The sequence below is a fragment of the Podarcis gaigeae genome, assembly GCF_964106915.1.
Source record: "Podarcis gaigeae genome assembly, chromosome: 2".
NCBI classification, from domain to species: domain Eukaryota; kingdom Metazoa; phylum Chordata; class Lepidosauria; order Squamata; family Lacertidae; genus Podarcis; species Podarcis gaigeae.
This window is the reverse complement of record NC_139679.1, coordinates 123,932,539-123,950,416: the sequence shown is the minus strand read 5'-3', so window position 1 is coordinate 123,950,416 and position 17,878 is coordinate 123,932,539. Positions and strand designations below refer to the sequence as shown.

General features: G+C 44.9%; 3 protein-coding genes and 2 long non-coding RNA genes across 7 annotated transcripts in view; 3 read left to right on the top strand and 2 right to left on the bottom strand.

Annotated features, from left to right (window-relative positions):
• The window catches only part of LOC310837659 (uncharacterized protein), a 179,472-nt gene that overhangs the window by 111,691 nt on the left and 49,903 nt on the right, over positions 1-17,878 (bottom strand). The window lies entirely within an intron of this gene.
• LOC310837834 (uncharacterized protein) overlaps positions 1-17,878 on the bottom strand; it is a 299,721-nt gene that overhangs the window by 232,573 nt on the left and 49,270 nt on the right. The window lies entirely within an intron of this gene.
• The window catches only part of LOC310837455 (uncharacterized protein), a 73,459-nt gene that overhangs the window by 46,265 nt on the left and 9,316 nt on the right, over positions 1-17,878 (top strand). The gene's annotated exons all lie outside the window — the stretch shown is intronic.
• Positions 5,372-11,959, top strand: LOC310838254. Its single transcript, XR_014560856.1, has 2 exons — positions 5,372-5,620; positions 10,653-11,959. It is a non-coding gene; the product is annotated as an uncharacterized lncRNA (long non-coding RNA).
• Positions 12,642-16,378, top strand: LOC310838292. The gene is made up of 2 exons (XR_014560896.1): positions 12,642-12,701; positions 16,335-16,378. It is a non-coding gene; the product is annotated as an uncharacterized lncRNA (long non-coding RNA).

The following is a 17,878-nucleotide window of genomic DNA, read 5'->3' as shown; positions in this document are numbered from 1 at the left end:
AGTCAGTAGGCCTAGCAGACAGCAAAAGCGAAGCAGGTCGCCTGCAACACCAAGCCCAAGGGAGGTATCTAAATGGAGGTCTTTATCCCTAGAGGCACATCCAGATATAAAGTCTGAGACAGATTCTGACAGCCAACGGTCAGAGGGGGCACAAGAGGAACAATTGAGCAGGTCAAACCGTGCCACAAAGGGCAAGCCACCAGAGCGGTTTAAGGTGACAAGTGTATACATAAATATGGCACAGTGTGAGCCAGATAGCTATATGGAAGTACAACAGCTTCCAAGCTCAGAAGCCGTAAAGTGGCAGGAAGCAATGGAAAAAGAGATGGCTTCAATGAAGTCTCTCGGTGTGTTTACAAGTACAGAGCTTCCGAAAGGGCAACAAGCTGTAGGTTGTCGATGGGTATATCGTTTAAAGCCCACAACTACTGAAGAGTTGCAATATAAAGCCCGATTAGTTGCAAAAGGGTTTTCGCAGCGCAAAGGTGTTCACTATTCTCAAATCTATGCCCCAACTTCAAGATCGGAGTCACTAAGAATGCTTTTAGCCTCTTCAGCTAAGAAGGGAAATAAGCTGTTTCATTTTGATGTCAATGTGGCTTATTTAAACGCAGACTTACAGGAGGAAGTCTATATGACGCCACCACCGGGTTTTGAAGGAGACAAGCCAAACCAGGTCTGGCGCCTACACAAATCCATTTATGGGTTGAAACAGTCCGCCCGTAATTGGAATTCCTGCTTAAACGATGCTCTAGAGAGCATGGGGTTCAGAAAGAGCGCAGCAGATGCGTGTCTTTATCTAAAAGGCTCGGGATGTGAACAAGAAGCAGTCTTGATATTTGTTGACGATTTATTATACAGTGGAAAGGATGATAAACTTGCACAACAATTTGCCACAAAGCTTGGAGAAAGGTTTCAGATAAAATCACTAGGCAATGTATCTGTTTATCTAGGAATTAAAATTCAGCAAGATGAAAATGGGAACTATTGGCTCAGCCAAGAAGCTAAGATCCAGCAGTTGCTGGAAAGGTTTAAAATGGACAACTGTGCTGGTGTTAAAACCCCAATGGAGTTAAGTTACATAAAGGATGCTCAAGCCGAGCAACAGGCAGAGTTCTCTAATCCCGGGGTTTACCAGTCAGCGATAGGCAGTCTACTCCACATTGCACAGTGGACTCGGCCCGATATAACATATGCTGTCAACATGCTGTGTAGACAAGCTGAAAAACCATCAATGCATGCTTGGCAAGGAGTAAAAAGAGTTTTAAGGTATCTCCAAACTACCAAAAGGTTTCGCTTAAAACTATCAGCAGAGGGCAGCACACAACTTGAATGTTGGGCCAACAGTAGTTGGGCAGATGCTGGACCAGATAGAAAATCAGTGTCAGGAATGGCGATAAAATTTGGAAATGCACTAATTGGTTGGAGATCAAGGAAGCAGTCACTTATAGCTTTAAGTTCAACTGAGTCTGAGTTCAATGCATTATCAGATGTATGTAGAGAACTGGAACTTTATAAGCAACTGGTACAAGAATTGTTTGGAGAATGTTCCCTACCTATCAGAGTGTGGGAAGACAATCAACCTTGTATTAAACTAGCTAAATCAGATCAATTCAAGGCACACACAAAACACTTGGATATCCGTTATCAAAATGTATGCCAAAGTGTAAAACAAGGTTTAATTGAACTAAAGTATTGTCCAAGCCAAGAAAATCTCGCAGGCGGTTTTACAAAAGCTTTGAGTCCGCAATCTCATAAATGTTTCTGTTCAGGTTTAAATTTGAATTAAGGTTGGTACAGCTCGGTGTTATGAGCGAGAGGGGGTGTTGCTATCAAAGGGTTAAAAGGTAGCAGAAACGCTCTAATCACTGAGCAGCTGGAGGTCATTAGGCTTCCAGGAACATGAGTTTGTATAAATAGTCTCCTGTGTGTTTGTCCTCCCCTTCCCCCCTTTTTGGGCGTGTTTGCTGATATGTGTGGTTCATCGCCGGGGTTTTTTTGTTTTGTAAATAAACCTTATCTTTGAGTTCCAAACCGCATGCTCCAAGACTCCTCTTTGAAAAGATACTGCCTCTCCTGCCCTTCTTAAACTGCTGCGCGAAATGCTCTGCTGTAATGGGACTTGAGACGATCGAAGCGCACCGGACATTTACTTTGCATTAAACTAATTAAAGTGTAATGGGACAGAGTCTCCTCCAGCACCATAATTCAAAAGCATCAATTCTTCAGCGATCAGCCTTCTTTATGGTCCAGCTCTCACTTCCATACATCACTACTGGGAAAACCATAGCTTTAAATATACGGACCTTTGTTGGCAAGGTGATGTCTCTGCTTTTTAATATGCTGTCTAGGTTTGTCATTGCTTTCCTCCCAAGAAGCAGGCGTCTTTTAATTTCATGGCTGCTGTCACCATCTGCAGTGATCATGGAGCCTAAGAAAGTAAAATCTCTCACTGCCTCCATTTCTTCCCCTTCTATTTGCCAGGAGGTGATGGGACCAGTGGCCATGATCTTCGTTTTTTTGATGTTGAGCTTCAGACCATATTTTGCGCTCTCTTTCACCCTCATTAAAAGGTTATTTAATTCCTCCCCACATTCCGCCATCATGGTTGTGTCATCTGCATATCTGGGGTTGTTTATATTTCTTCCGGCAATCTTAATTCCGGCTTGGGAATTAGTCAGTTGTTCCATATCCAGTTCTAACTGTAGCTTCTTGTCCCACATAAAGACTCCGACTGAATAAGTTCAAACAAATTGTAGGGATCAGATGGGATTACCATGAGGAATTATAAAATATACATCAAGCCATCGTGTCCACGATGAAGACATTGTGTTGACTGGGTTTGATATATTGACGATAATTTCTGATTAAATCCCATAAGATTCTACATTCATGCCCTTTTCATGCCCTTTTGCCCTTGCTGCCCATTTCTCCTTGCTCTTCACGAATCACGTACACACTTAGACAGGCAGACGTCCTGTCTCCTCAAAGACTGGGCAGTTTCGTCTTTGTAGTTTCTGATTGTTAATCTTAGGATGTTAATCTTAGGGCCAGGAAACAGATCTCACATTAAGGGGATAATGGTCACTGTCCTCCTGGCCACCCTTCTTATCATATGTATTGCTTGTTTCTTACCTCCGGGGTTGCCAGATGCTCTTCTTTGTAGTTCTGTTCTTTGTTTACCCCAGAAATATTTGTGCTTAATTTGTTTTAGTAGTTTAACTTGTCCCCACGTGGGTTTGTGGAAATGCTCAGAAGAAATCTGATTGGTTCTTACGAACAGAACACTCTGTAAAAAGTTCTTTTGTGAATAAAAACGGCCTGGGTCAGGTGCTGCGAGGATCTCACGGCACAGAGAGACACGATTATACACACCCTTCCCAGAGTCTTGCTGGTTCAAGCCTCTGTGTGTATTCTTATTAATGAGAGTTCAATCCTTCCTTTACTTTGCGAACGCAACACAAATAACTATTCCATGCCTCTACTGTCCATTTTCCTCTCTCTTTCCAACCTAAAGCTATTGTTGCCTTTCCCGCTAATATCATAGCTTTGAAGCTAAGCTGGTCACCTTTCTCTATAGCCATGTTTCCAAGTCTACCCATTGTCATGAAACCAAAATCTATTAAAAGCTTCATTTTAAAAATTTCATTAATAACCTTTAGGATTTCCTCCCAGAATTCCTTTACCTCTGGGAATTCCCAGTACATATGGGAAAACCATCCCTTGGCTTGTTTACAGTGCCAACAGCTAGAATTCAATCCTGCTACCATATTAGCAAGCTGGGCTGGAGTTCTGTACCATTTTAGAAATAATTTTAATTGCAGCTCTCTAAATTTGCTTACTTTCATCTCATCTATTCCTTTCATTAGCCTTTCAACCGTTGCTTCGCTAACTTGTTCTTCCTTACTTATCTTTTGAATAAGTTGGGTTGTCTGTTTCTTATTTGTAATCATTCTCTTATAGATTTTACCTGTCATTCCTTGTTTTGTTTTGTTTTCATTTGTTTGTATAGTTCCTCTATTGGCTCTTCTAAACTCCTATTTCCTGTCTCTTGGACTTTGAAAATTTTGTTGTATAGTCCTCCAATTTTTAACCAATATTGGTTACCTATATTTTGTATTACTTCCTGCAATGACTTTAAGGAATCTCCTCTATACATACCTTTGACTATATGATATCCCTTAGCGTTTAGAATTTTCCACCATTTGGGATCATCTGTTACCTCATAAATACTTTCTAAGGATGCACTTAGAGAAATCCCTTTTAACCATAAACCATAAAGGTTGCCATTTCCTCCATAAACCTAATGCCAATTTCCTGGGGCCTATTGCAGATTTCAAATCTTTGATTACATTATTTGTTAAAATTCCAAATCTTCCTGCGCCATTGTTTGCCTCATCCTCACATTTGATCCACTTTTGTTTGTTTTCAACTGCAATTTCTAGTAATTTTTTTAATTGGACAGCTTTGTAATAATTGTAAATGTTTGGGAGGCCCCACCCTAGTTCTGATTTGTGGTTGTACACAAATCTCTTCTGCATCCTTGTTTTTTTACTTCCAAATATCCATTCTTGTCTCATGATTCCATTGTTGCAGTTGCTGTTTTCTCATCTCTAGCGGGATAGCTTGGAAGAGATAGCTCAACTTAGGGACCCAGAACATTTTAGTAACCTTGACTCTAGCTGTAATGCTTAGTGTTTTGTTTCTCCATATTTTCATATCCTTTAGTATTTTATTCCATACCTTCTTATAGTTGAATTCTGCAGTCTTGTTATTATTTCTGCAGAGTTCGATGCCTAGGTATTTTGTTCTTTTAGACCCCAGGCCCATTCCTGTTATGTTGTTTATTACGTTTTCCCCAGCTACATTTACATTAAAATACATTATTTTTGATTTTGTTATATTTACCCCTAATCCAGAATATTCCTCAAAATCTTCTAATATTATCTTTATTTCTTTTATCCCTTCCTTAGGATTTGTTATGATTCCAATGATGTCATCTGCAAACAAATTGATTTTCATCTCCTCTTTCCCAATCCTATAGACCTCTATCCTTCCACAGTTCCTTATCCTTTCCGCTAGTTGCTCTATAGTCATTATAAATAGGAACGGCGAAAGAGGACACCCCTGCCGAACACCTCTGTGTATTGGGAAAGGTTGGGAGTATTCCCCATTAACTCTCCCCACTGCTGTTCTTTCCTTATATAGTTCTTGTATCGCAAACTGATAAAACGTCTCCTATTCCATATTTTGTCATTATTTCCCATAAAAATTCCTCTGAGTGTATCAAACGCTTTAAAGACATCTAAGTTCAGTAGCCTGAATTTTTTTTACCTGTCTGTGATATTGGTCTTCTTTTATTATTTGGGGGATGCCATAATTTTGGCGAAGATTTTATAATTTGGTGTAATAGACTTATAGGTCTATATGAACCAACCTCTTAGGCTCTTTGTTTGGTTTTAAGATTACCATTATTTCTGCCTTTCTCCATGTTTCTGTAGCCTTTTTCCCTTCTAGTATAGGGTTAAAAAGTTGTTGTAGTTCCGGGGCCAAAATTTCTACCTTATAAAATTTGGCTGTAAAATCTTATGTCGTTATTATGCAGTTTTTGTGCATTGTTGTACTGTTTTATTGTTGTTAGCCGCCCTGAGCCCGGCTTCGGCTGGAGAGGGCGGGATATAAATAAAAATTATTATTATTATTATTATTATTATTATTATTATTATTATTATTATTAGGTTTCTGTTATGTACTGAGTTGAATAGGATCCAAACTGCAGCAGTCTGATTGGTCCTAGAACAATAGGATCCAAATTGCAGCAGTCTGATTGGTCCTAGAACAATGCAGCAATATGATTGGTTGGCAGGAACCACCCAATCATGCTCCAGATATAAGTGAATCCACAACCTGATTGGCTTACAGTAGAATTCCAGAATTAGCCAATCATGTGCAGCCCATTGTGTAAATAATGTATATAAAGCAGATACTTTGAGGGGACATTCATTCATTCCTCCTCACCACTATGAGCCGAATAAAGAGCATGAAATCACTTTGCGACTCTGAGTATATTTCACTGGCGACGAAGGTGGGATCCCGCTGAGCTGACTGCCACGCACAGCACCGCAGCACCGCCACCTGCCGCACCGCTGCCTCGCACCGTGTATCCAGGCTTCAGCTCCGGGACACAAGGAACTCAGAATGGCAACCGACAGCAGCTTCTCGCCGTTCAACCCAGCAACGGGAGACTGGGAAGCGTACGCCTCCCGTTTTACCTTCCTCCTAGAAGCCAAAGGGGTCACCGATGAAGAAGACGCCAAGAAGAGGGCGATATTCTTCAGCGTCTGTGGAGAGGAGACATTTGAAATCGCCCGGGCTCTCTTTGCGCCTGAAGACGTCGCTACTGTTCCATACAAAACAATAATGGAACAGCTTAAGGGGCACTTTTCGCCACAGCCCTCAGTGGTGGCTCGTCGAAATGCCTTCTACGCAAAGCGGCAAGCCCCTGGGGAAACCATAACTGGGTTTGTGACCTCTCTCCGCCAAACCGCCCGGTTCTGCAACTTCTCAGAGCTGGAGAACATGCTTCGGGACCGCCTCGTCGGTGGCCTGAAGGATGAGAAGCTGCAACGACGCCTCTACGCTAAGAAGGACCTAACGTTCCAGGTCGCTCTGGAGGAGGCCCTGGCAACGGAAGCTGCCGAGAGGTCGACGCAAGAGGCACGGCCGAGCCAGCCGTCCCAACCGAGGGTCCACCACGAAGACCTCACCAACGACTCAGGATCTGACAGGGAGGAGGTGCACCGAGTACAGCAGCGCACTCAAGCAGCCCACATACCACAGTTGCCTCGACGAGAAGGAGGGAACTGCGCAAGCTGCGGGGAAAGTCACGAGAGGAGGACCTGCCGTTTCCGCAACGTAGAGTGCAGGCAGTGCAGAAAATTGGGACACATCGCCCGGGTGTGTCGGGCTCGGCCCACCCCATGCCAGGCATCAGATGACCAATCCAAGAGCCCCAGGTCCCGGGGCCCAACGCACCAAGGCAACTCGACGGAGCTCACGGACGTCCAGGTATACCAGTTGCCCTACCCCAACATAGAGAAAATTTATGTAGAGGTACGGATAGAGGGGGCCCCATGCCGCATGGAGCTTGACACGGGTTCAAATCTATCCATAATCTCGGCAAGGACCTTAAGGAAACTGTGTCCTACTGGGGGTCCCAAACTCAGGCCAGCCCCATTCACCCTCCGGGACTTCCAGAAACGTAAGGTCCCCACAATGGGGGTGGGGACCTTCAGGGTGCAATACCGAGGGCGGACGCGGCAACTGGACTTGCTTGTGGTCAAGGGCCCCTACATGAGCTTACTGGGATTGTCATGGTTTGGACCACTGGGGCTAGCCATCACCGGGGTGAACCACACTACCTTACAAGTGGACGTGGATGCCATATGCAAGGAATTTCCAGAGGTTTTTGATGGGAAATTGGGACAGTATACGGGCCCCCCCATTGCTCTACAGCTTGACCCCGCAGTACGACCGGTCAGGCTAAAGGCCCGCCGGGTCCCGTTCGCCCTGAAACCCCGTATAGACGAGGAATTGGACCGGCTTGTGGAGCAAGGAGTGCTGGAGCCGGTGCCCAATGCCCCCTGGGAAACCCCAATCGTCACACCAGTCAAGCCTAATGGTTCAGTCCGCATCTGCGCAGACTACAAATGTACCATAAACAAGGCCCTCACGGCCCTTGCATACCCAGTGCCAGTGGTCAGCCATGTCCTTGCCACCCTGGCTGGGTCGAAAATTTTTGGCAAGCTGGACTTGGCCCAAGCAAATCAACAGCTTCCAGTAGATGAGGCCACAGCAGAGGCACAGACAATTGTGACGCACAGAGGAGCGTTCAGGGTAAAGCGGCTGCAATTCGGTGTCAGTGTGGCACCAGGCATATTCCAGAATCTAATGGACTCGCTCCTTAAAGGGATTCCTGGCGTCACCCCCTTCTTCGATGATGTGTTGATTGCCGGGCCCACACCAGAGGAGTTTGAGGACCGCCTCCGCACCGTTCTGCACCGTTTCCAGATGGCGGGTCTCAAGGTGAAGCGGGAAAAATGTCTACTAGGAGTGCCTCAGGTGGACTTTCTGGGATTTATGGTGGACGCAGAAGGGGTCCACCCAACTGGGGACAAGGTACGGGCCATTTGTGATGCCCCAGCACCCAAGAGCAAGACTGAACTTCAGGCCTTCTTGGGACTATTGAACTTTTACCATTCCTTCCTTCCCCACAAAGCGGCGGTAGCGGAGCCCCTACACAGACTCCTGGACAAGCGGGCCCCTTGGGTGTGGGGCCAGCGCCAGGAGGCTGCATTCCAGGCAGTCAAGGACCTGCTTGTCTCAAACTTGGTCTTGGCACACTTCGACGAGAGGCTGCCGGTGGTGCTAGCATGCGACGCCTCGCCCTATGGCATTGGCGCTGTCCTGGGACACCAACTCCCAGATGGAAGAGAGGTACCGGTAGCATAATTTCCCCAGACACTCAACGCAACCGAGCGGAACTACTCGCAAATAGACAAGGAGGGGCTCGCAATCGTGAAGGGAGTAAAAAAATTCCATGATTTCTTGTACGGGCGGCCCTTCACCGTGGTGACTGACCACAAGCCGTTGCTTGGCTTGTTTGCTCCCGAAAAGCAGACCCCCCAAGTGCTGTCTCCTCGTGTCCTCAGGTGGTCAATTTTCCTTGCCAGCTACCAGTATGCACTGATTCACCGCCCGGGGAAGGCGATGGGCCATGCGGACGCCCTCAGCAGGCTACCACTACCAGAAACAGGCCCTGACCCAGCACCTGCACAAGAGGTTATGAGCCTGGAGCTGCTTCCTGACCGCCCCATTCAGGCACAAGAAGTTGCACACCATTCCAAGAAAGATAGGGTCATCTCCCGGGTCCTGGACTGGGTGTGGAGGGGATGGCCCAGCAGCAGTCCTGGGCCAGAATTCGCTGGCTACACAACCCGCAAACATGAACTGTCGGCCCACAAGGGGTGCCTGTTATGGGGAAGCAGGGTTGTTGTTCCCCAGCCCCTCCGCAAAAGGGTCCTCACAGCCCTACATGAGACACACCCAGGGGTAGTAAGAATGAAGGCCCTGGCCAGGAGTTATGTGTGGTGGCCAGGGATCGACGGAGAGATAGAGGCCTGGGTCAAACACTGCCAGGCCTGCCAAGAATCCCGCCCAGATCCCCCAAGGACCCCAGTCCAGTCCTGGGAGTCCGCCCGAGCACCATGGTCACGCCTGCATGTGGACTTCGCTGGCCCCTTTCAGGGGAAAACATTCTTCATAGTGGTGGACTCCTACACCAAATGGCTGGAAGTTGCACTGGTACCGTCCACTTCTACATCCGCAGCCATCCAGGTACTACGCAGGCTCTTTGCAACCCATGGGCTCCCTGACACTCTCGTCTCAGACAATGGGACTGCATTTACGTCAGGAGAATTCCAAACCTTCACAGCGCAGAACGCCATCCGCCACATCCGTTCGGCGCCATTCCACCCTGCCACCAATGGCCAAGCAGAACGCATGGTGCGGACCACCAAGGACACCCTTCGCCGCATGACGCAAGGGGATTGGGAGTACCGCCTTGCCACATTCCTCCTAGCACAGCACAGCACCCCCAGCTCAACAACTGGCCGGAGCCCCGCTGAACTACTAATGGGTCGGCGCCTTGCAATCAGATTGGACCGCCTTCACCCCGATAGAGCTCAGGATGAGGTAGTGGTGGGGGAAGGCAGGAACCCCCGGACCTTCAAGGCCCAGGACCCAGTGTACGCAAAGAATTTTGGGGCAGGCCCAGCATGGGTACCTGCCACAGTCACCAGGGTCACTGGCCCCGTGTCGTACGAGGTGCTAACGGATGGGGGGCAATGCTGGCGCCGCCACTGCGACCAGATACGGCGACGATTCCCGGGAGAAAACCAGGAGGAGGAAAGGTCAGAGGAGTCCCAAGGGAACAGCGGGGCAGTGAGGCCCATAGAGCAGGAGGGGGCAGCAGGAGAGGCAGAATCAGTAAATACAGAGAGGACCTGCGAGGCTGAAAGGACACCGGAGCCAGAACCACGACTGAGCGAGCCGGTTGCGCCAGACCAAACAGCCCCATCACAGCCAGCATCCTTGGAACACGAGCCAGAACCTGAACCCCGGACCAGGGAACACCCCAGGCCACAACGCACACGTAGGCCGCTGGCGTACCTCGAGGACTATGAATGCGACCTCCCGGGCAGGATTGGAACTTACAGGGGAGGGGTGTTATGTACTGAGTTGAATAGGATCCAAACTGCAGCAGTCTGATTGGTCCTAGAACAATAGGATCCAAATTGCAGCAGTCTGATTGGTCCTAGAACAATAGGATTCAGAATGCAGCAGTCTGGTCCTAGAACAATGCAGCAATATGATTGGTTGGCAGGAACCACCCAATCATGCTCCAGATATAAGTGAATCCGCAACCTGATTGGCTTACAGTAGAATTCCAGAATTAGCCAATCATGTGCAGCCCATTGTGTAAATAATGTATATAAAGCAGATACTTTGAGGGGACATTCATTCATTCCTCCTCACCACTATGAGCTGAATAAAGAGCATAAAATCACTTTGCGACTCTGAGTATATTTCAGTTTCATTGGGCTTTCTTGCCTTAAAGTAGCCTGGCATACATCTCGACTCACCCACACTCTTTTCCCTTGGAAACTCAACTCTTTAATTTCCTTCAAAGTCTGGTATACCTGCTGTTGCAGCTTCTCTCTAGAAAATTTAATTATTACATTCCTGGGGGATTTTCTCCCCTTGGGCCCTTGGCAGCGATGGGCTTGTTCCACATCTTCTGCCTTCAGACTAACTCCTTGAGTACATAGCCAGGTTCTCAAAGATTCTTCCAACCCTTTAGCCTGTATTTCTTCCAGAATTCCTCCCAAAATCATATTAGCTCTTCTCTGGGGGTCCGGCAATTCTGCCCCCTGTTTAGATAGTTACCTTTTTTCATTTTCCTGGGCTAGCTCTTTAGCTTGAATTGCTAATTGCTTCACCCCCTTAATTTTGACTCCTTCAAGCATTACAATTTATAAATCCTAGTTAAAATATTTTTTAAGACTTCCACCACATTCACGGCACGTCTCTTCGTTATCTTGCTCGCCTTCAATCATTTCTCTTCCATAGGTTCTTTCATAATCCGTCAAATCTTTATGTTCTCTATATTCTTAACAAGCTTAGTCTAAGCACAGCCAAACTTTCGTATTTGAGCCCTGCTTGTATAAATATTCATTTAAGCATTCCCATTGTTTCTGTATTATAGTTTTGGATTTATGCCTTATTAAATCCGTCAATTTTGCTAACTCCAGGTACTCACATAGTTTACTTAACCAGTCCCCTTTTGTTGGGATATAATTTCCTTTCCAATGACTGGCTACCAACATTTTCGCTGTTGTTCTTGCATACAGAAAGATGTTAATTTTGTCTTTGGGGATATGCTTACTCAAGATTCCTACTAAATATGCTTTTGCCCTCCTGATATATGATACTTTTATCAATTTTTTAATCTCTTCAGGGATCACCTCCCAAAAAGTTTTGACCTCTGGACATGTCCACCACATATGGTATAGAGTGCCTTTCATTCTATTACATCTCCAGCATTTATTACTATTTGATCTATTCATTTTTGCCAGTCTGTCTGGTGACATATACCATCTGTGGTGCATCTTCATATAATTCTCTCTTAATGAATAGCAAGCTGTAAAATTTATATTTTTCCCCCAAAACTTTTTCCAATCTCCAGAATCAATTGTACATCTTAAATCCCGTTCCCACTTTAGCATATTCTCTCCTTTGACTTCTTGATCTGGGAGGATTTTATCTAATAATCTATATATTTTAGAGAGTGTTTTTGATTATTTTGTAAAACCTCTCTTTCTAATTTTGATATTTTATTCCCACATCCCCTAGTTTTTATATCTTTCTCATATGTAGCCTTAAGTTGGAAATATTCTAACCAATTTATTCCCAGTATTTTGAGTTCTTTGTATTCTTTCAATTTGATATTTTCATTCATTCCTTCTGCTAAATCTCTATAAATTGACCAGGCAATTTTTTTTTTTTAATGTCAAGGTTCCCTCTATTGGAGAGGTCCACCATGGGGTTCTTTCTATAATTCTCTCTTTTGTTCTCTCCCATACCTCAAATAGGGCCTTTCTCACTAGGTGGTTCGTAAATCCTTTATGCAATTGTATTTTCCCATAGAATAAATATCCATGCCAACCCTGTATTTTGTCCCAGCCTTCTAGTTCCAAAACTTCAGTATCTTTTAGTAACATCCACTCATTCATCCAACTCCAGCACACTGCTTCAGAATATCTTCTTAAATCTGGGACTGCAAAGCCCCCCGTTTCTTTTGGCCCCATCATTATTTCTGATTTTATTCTGGCTTTCTTCACTTGCCATATAAAATTGGCAAGGCCTCTTTGCCAGCTTTTAAAATATTTTGTCCCAATCATCATTGGGATAGTTTGAAATAAAAGTAGGATTTTTGGTAATATCACCATTTTAATCACCGAAGCTGATGGAAGGCACTCTGGGCCACCAAAGCCACCTGAGCCTCGAGCGACAGCAAAGGCTCCAGAAGTCCTGGCTTACTTCTCTTGTAAGCGCCTCCTCTCAGGCTCGAGGCACAGAAGGTTAACCCTTCACTACACCCAATAGGTCCTCTGGCTGGGACGGGACAACATGGGACTGAGGGGGCAACTCCCATCTCTTGCGGGGGTGCAATTAGTGCCAGCACCGTCCGTTAAGAGTTTGGGTGTAATCTTCGATACCTCCCTCTCCATGGAGGCGCAGATTGCAGCTATAACAAAGGCGGCATTTTTTCATCTCCGCCAAGCTAAGCAGTTGGCTCCTTACCTCTCTCGCCCTGACCTAGCACTGTGATCCACGCGACGGTCACCTCCAGACTGGATTGTTGTAACTCGCTCTACATGGGGCTGCCCTTGAGACTGACCCAGAAACTCCAGCGGGTGCAGAATGCCGCAGCGAGACTCCTTACGGGGTCTTCGCTTAGAGATCACATTCATCCGGTGCTATACCAGCTGCACTGGCTCCCGGTGGAGTACAGGATCAGGTTTAAGGTGCTGGTTTTAACCTTCAAAGCCCTATACAGCCTAGGGCCCTCGTACCTACGGGACCGCCTCTCCTGGTATGCCCCACAGAGGAACTTACGGTCTTCAAATAAAAACATCTTGAAGGTCCCAGGCCACAGAGAGGTTAGGCTGGCCTCAACTAGAGCCAGGGCTTTTTCGGCTGCGGCTCCAACCTGGTGGAACGCTCTGTCACAAGAGACAAGGGCCCTGCAGGACTTGACATCTTTCCGCAGGGCCTGCAAGACAGAGCTGTTCCACCTGGTCTTTGGTCAGGGCGCAGCCTGACTCCCTCCTTTGGCAATCTTTACAAAACTTTAGTTTATGGTTGCCATCAATTTTGATTTTAATTAATTTTTATAATGTTTTTATAATGTTGTACTGTTTTAGTGTTGTTAGCCGCCCTGAGCCCGGCTTCGGCTGGGGAGGGCGGGATGTAAATAAAATGTATTATTATTATTATTATTATTATTATTATTATTATCTGGGAATTGGTCAGATTGTCATAATTACAGGCATACTTACTGGTTTGGACGGAAGTGATTCTTATTCCAGGGGAGGTGGTGACCCTGAGATTACAGGTGCTCTCACCAATCTTGTCCAAACGTCCAGTAAAACTTTGACACAGCAGAGCGAATGTTTACCCGCTGAGGTTGATGTATTGGGAGGTTAGGTTTAGGGCCGTGTGGTATTGCTTAATTGTATGTGGGGTCGCTATAAAGGGAACTTCTTCCTCCAGGTGGGAGGGAGACTGGTCAAGTTACCATCAGTTCAATGCAACATTTAAGTTAGATTTTAAAAAATGGATTTGCAGAACAAAACTCACAGTTTTAAAGCTTGCTATATGCTAAGGGAAAACTTCATGAAGATGATGCAGAGGAGTCAATCAAGATTATCAAGGGTCTGAAACCAAGCCTTCTGAGGAGGGCTTGAAGGAACTGGGGGGGGGGGGGCGTATCCATTTCAAATGAAGTTTGCCGAAATCTACGCTTGCGACATGGGCTGTCATACGTCCAGATTTTCCCGGACATTTCAGCAATTTCCGCCCAGACTCTGCTTACAATTCTGGATGTATGGCAACCATATCTGTATACAGTGGTACCTCGGTTCTCAAACAGCTTAGTTCCTGAACAACTTTGAACTCAAACCTGCAACTTTGAGCTGCAAACCTGGAAGTCAGTGTTCCAGTTTGCGAACTTTGCTTTGGAAGCCGAACGTGCTCCTGAGCTTCTGTTTTCACTGTTGCGCTGCTAATTTGCATCCCCCCATTGTAATCAAAGCCTTCCATTTCCAATTGCAGTGTTCTGAGGTGATATTTGGAGCTTATATCTGGTGCTTTTTTTTTTTTTGCTAAAAGAAATTGCATTTTTATTTGGCTTTTTCGTTTTTGTGACTGTGGCTTGTTCTCTGTTTTTGATTGATTGTGTGACTGCGGCAATGTATAAAAGTCCCTCCCCCATCCAAACAATGTCTATCAATCAGTGCAGGTAAGAAAAAATAATAATTTTAATTTTAATCTAAAGTACTGTCTTCTTTCTTTTATAGTACAGTACATTGATTATTGCTTTCATTTTATGGATCAGTGCTCTCGTTAGATAGTAAAATTCATGTTAAATTGCTGTTTTAGGAGTTGTTTTTAAAAGTCTGGAATTGATTAATCTGTTTTGCATTACTTTCTTTTTTAAAAAATTATTTTATTTTATTCGCGTTTAGGATTTCTTACATACATATATTATGTTCTTACAATTTTTAAATTTTCTCATACAATTTTAAAATTTTAAATTATACCCATTGTCATGAATCATAGAATCATAGAATCATAGAGTTGGAAGAGACCACAAGGGCCATCGAGTCCAACCCCCTGCCAAGCTGGAAACACCATCAGAGCACTCCTGACATATGGTTGTCAAGCCTCTGCTTAAAGACCTCCAAAGAAGGAGACTCCACCACACTCCTTGGCAGCAAATTCCACTGTCGAACAGTTCTTACTGTCAGGAAGTTCTTCCTAATGTTTAGGTGAAATCTTCTTTCTTGTAGTTTGGAACCATTGCTCCGTGTCCGCTTCTCTGGAGCAGCAGAAAACAAACTTTCTCCCTCCTCTATGTGACATCCTTTTATATATTTGAACATGGCTATCATATCACCCCTTAACCTCCTCTTCTCCAGGCTAAACATGCCCAGTTCCCTTAGCCGTTCCTCATAAGGCATCGTTTCCAGGCCTTTGACCATTTTGGTTGCCCTCCTCTGGACACGTTCCAGTTTGTCAGTGTCCTTCTTGAACTGTGGTGCCCAGAACTGGACACAGTACTCCAGGTGAGGTCTGACCAGAGCAGAATACAGTGGCACTATTACTTCCCTTGATCTAGATGCTATACTCCTATTGATGCAGCCCAGAGTTGCATTGGCTTTTTTAGCTGCCGTGTCACACTGTTGGCTCATGTCAAGTTTGTGGTCAACCAAGACTCCTAGATCCTTTTCACATGTACTGCTCTCAAGCCAGGTGTCACCCATCTTGTATTTGTGCCTCTCATTTTTTTTGCCCAAGTGCAATACTTTATATTTCTCCCTGTTAAAATTCATCTTGTTTGTTTTGGCCCAGTTCTCTAATCTTTCAAGGTCATTTTGAAGTGTGATCCTGTCCTCTGGGGTGTTAGCCACCCCTCCCAGTTTGGTGTCATCTGCAAATTTGATCAGGATGCCCTTGAGTCCATCATCCAAGTCATTTATAAAGATGTTGAATAAGAACGGGCCCAAGACAGAACCCTGTGGCACCCCACTAGTCACTCTTCTCCAGGATGAAGAGGAACCATTGATGAGCACCCTTTGGGTTCGGTCAGTTAACCAGTTACAAATCCACTGAGTGGTAGCATAGTCAAGACCACATTTTACCAGCTTCTTTACAAGAATATCATGGGGCACCTTGTCAAATGATTTGCTGAAATCAAGGTAGGCTACATCCACTGTGTTCCCTTCATCTACCAGGCTTGTAATTCTGTCAAAAAACGAGATCAGGTTAGTCTGACATGACTTATTTTTCAGAAATCCATGCTGACTATTGGTGATCACAGTATTCCTTTCTAGGTGCTCACAGACTGTTTGCTTAATGATCTGCTCCAGAGATCAGGTCCTGGCTTACTTCCCTTGTAAGCTCCTCCTCTCAGGCTCGAGGCATAGAAGGTTAACCCTTCACTACACCCAACAAAAAGTAGGGGATTTGGTAAATAAAATATCAAAATTAGAAAGAGAGGTTTTGCAAAATAATCAAAACACACTCTCTAAAATATATAGATTATTAGATAAAGTCCTCCCAGATCAAGAAGTCAAAGGAGAGAATATTCTAAAGTGGGAACGGGATTTAGGATATACAATTGATTCTGAAGATTGGAAAAAGTTTTGGGGAAAAAATATAAATTTTACAGCTTAGTATTCATTAAGAGAGAATGATATGAAGATGCACCACAGATGGTATATGGCACCAGACAGACTGGCAAAAACAAATAGATCAAATAGTAATAAATGCTGGAGATGTAATAGAATGAAAGGCACTCTATACCATATGTGGTGGACATGTCCAGAGATAAAAAAAATTTGGGAGATGATCCATGAAGAGATGAAAAAATTGATAAAGTATCATATATCAGGAGGGCAAAAGCATATTTAGTAGGAATCTTGAGTAAGCATATCCCCAAAGACAAAATTAACATATTTCTGTATGCAACAACAGCAGCGAAAATGTTGGTAGCCAGTCATTGGAAAGGAAATTATATCCCAACAAAAGGGGACTGGTTAAGTAAACTATGTGAGTACCTGGAGTTAGAAAAATTGACGGATTTAATAAGGCATAAATCCAAAAGTATAATACAGAAACAATGGGAATGCTTAAATGAATATTTATACAAGCAGGGCTCAAATACGAAAGTTTGGTTGTGCTTAGACTAAGCTTGTTAAGAATATAGAGAACATAAAGATTTCACGGATTATGAAAGAACCTATGGAAGAGAAATGATTGAAGGCGAGCAAGATAACGAAGAGACGTGCCGTGAATGCGGTGGAAGTCTTTAAAAATATTTTAACTAGGATTTATAAATTGTAATGCTTGAAGGAGTCAAAATTAAGGGGGTGAAGCAATTAGCAATTCTAGCTAAAGAGCTAGCCCAGGAAAATGAAAAAAAAAGCGCTCTCCAACCACAGCTGTGCGGCTTCACTCCAAAGGAGAAGCAGTCGACTCTCAGCACCGCGCCCCTCACCCCGTACCGTTCCGGAGCCTTTAAAAAGGCTCCTTCACAGCTTGGGGGGCGCAAAAGGTGACCGAATCCCCACGCTCACAGGGTCCCCGCTTTGCCACAGCGGCAAGACCCGATCCCGCTAACCCGGAAGTCTCAATGCTGAGCTTATTTCCAGTTATTTCACTACAGCTTAGTTGTTGCAACTTAATATTTTGATTTTTAAACAAGGTGGTACTTTCTGTCAGTTTCCACACTCCTGAGGTACTTCTGAAAGTATAGAAGACCCAGGGGGTCACCACACCCTTCATAACTGGTTTGGGATTCTTCTCTTTCTAGAAGATCTTTCCCTTCCTGACTGAAATGAGACCAAAGTAGACAGTATCCTCACAGCTTCTACTTCTACTACCGAAGCTGATGGAAGGCACTCCGGGCCACTGAGGCCACCTGAGCCTCGAGTGACAGCAAAGGCTCCAGGAGTACCCCCAAGCTGTGAAC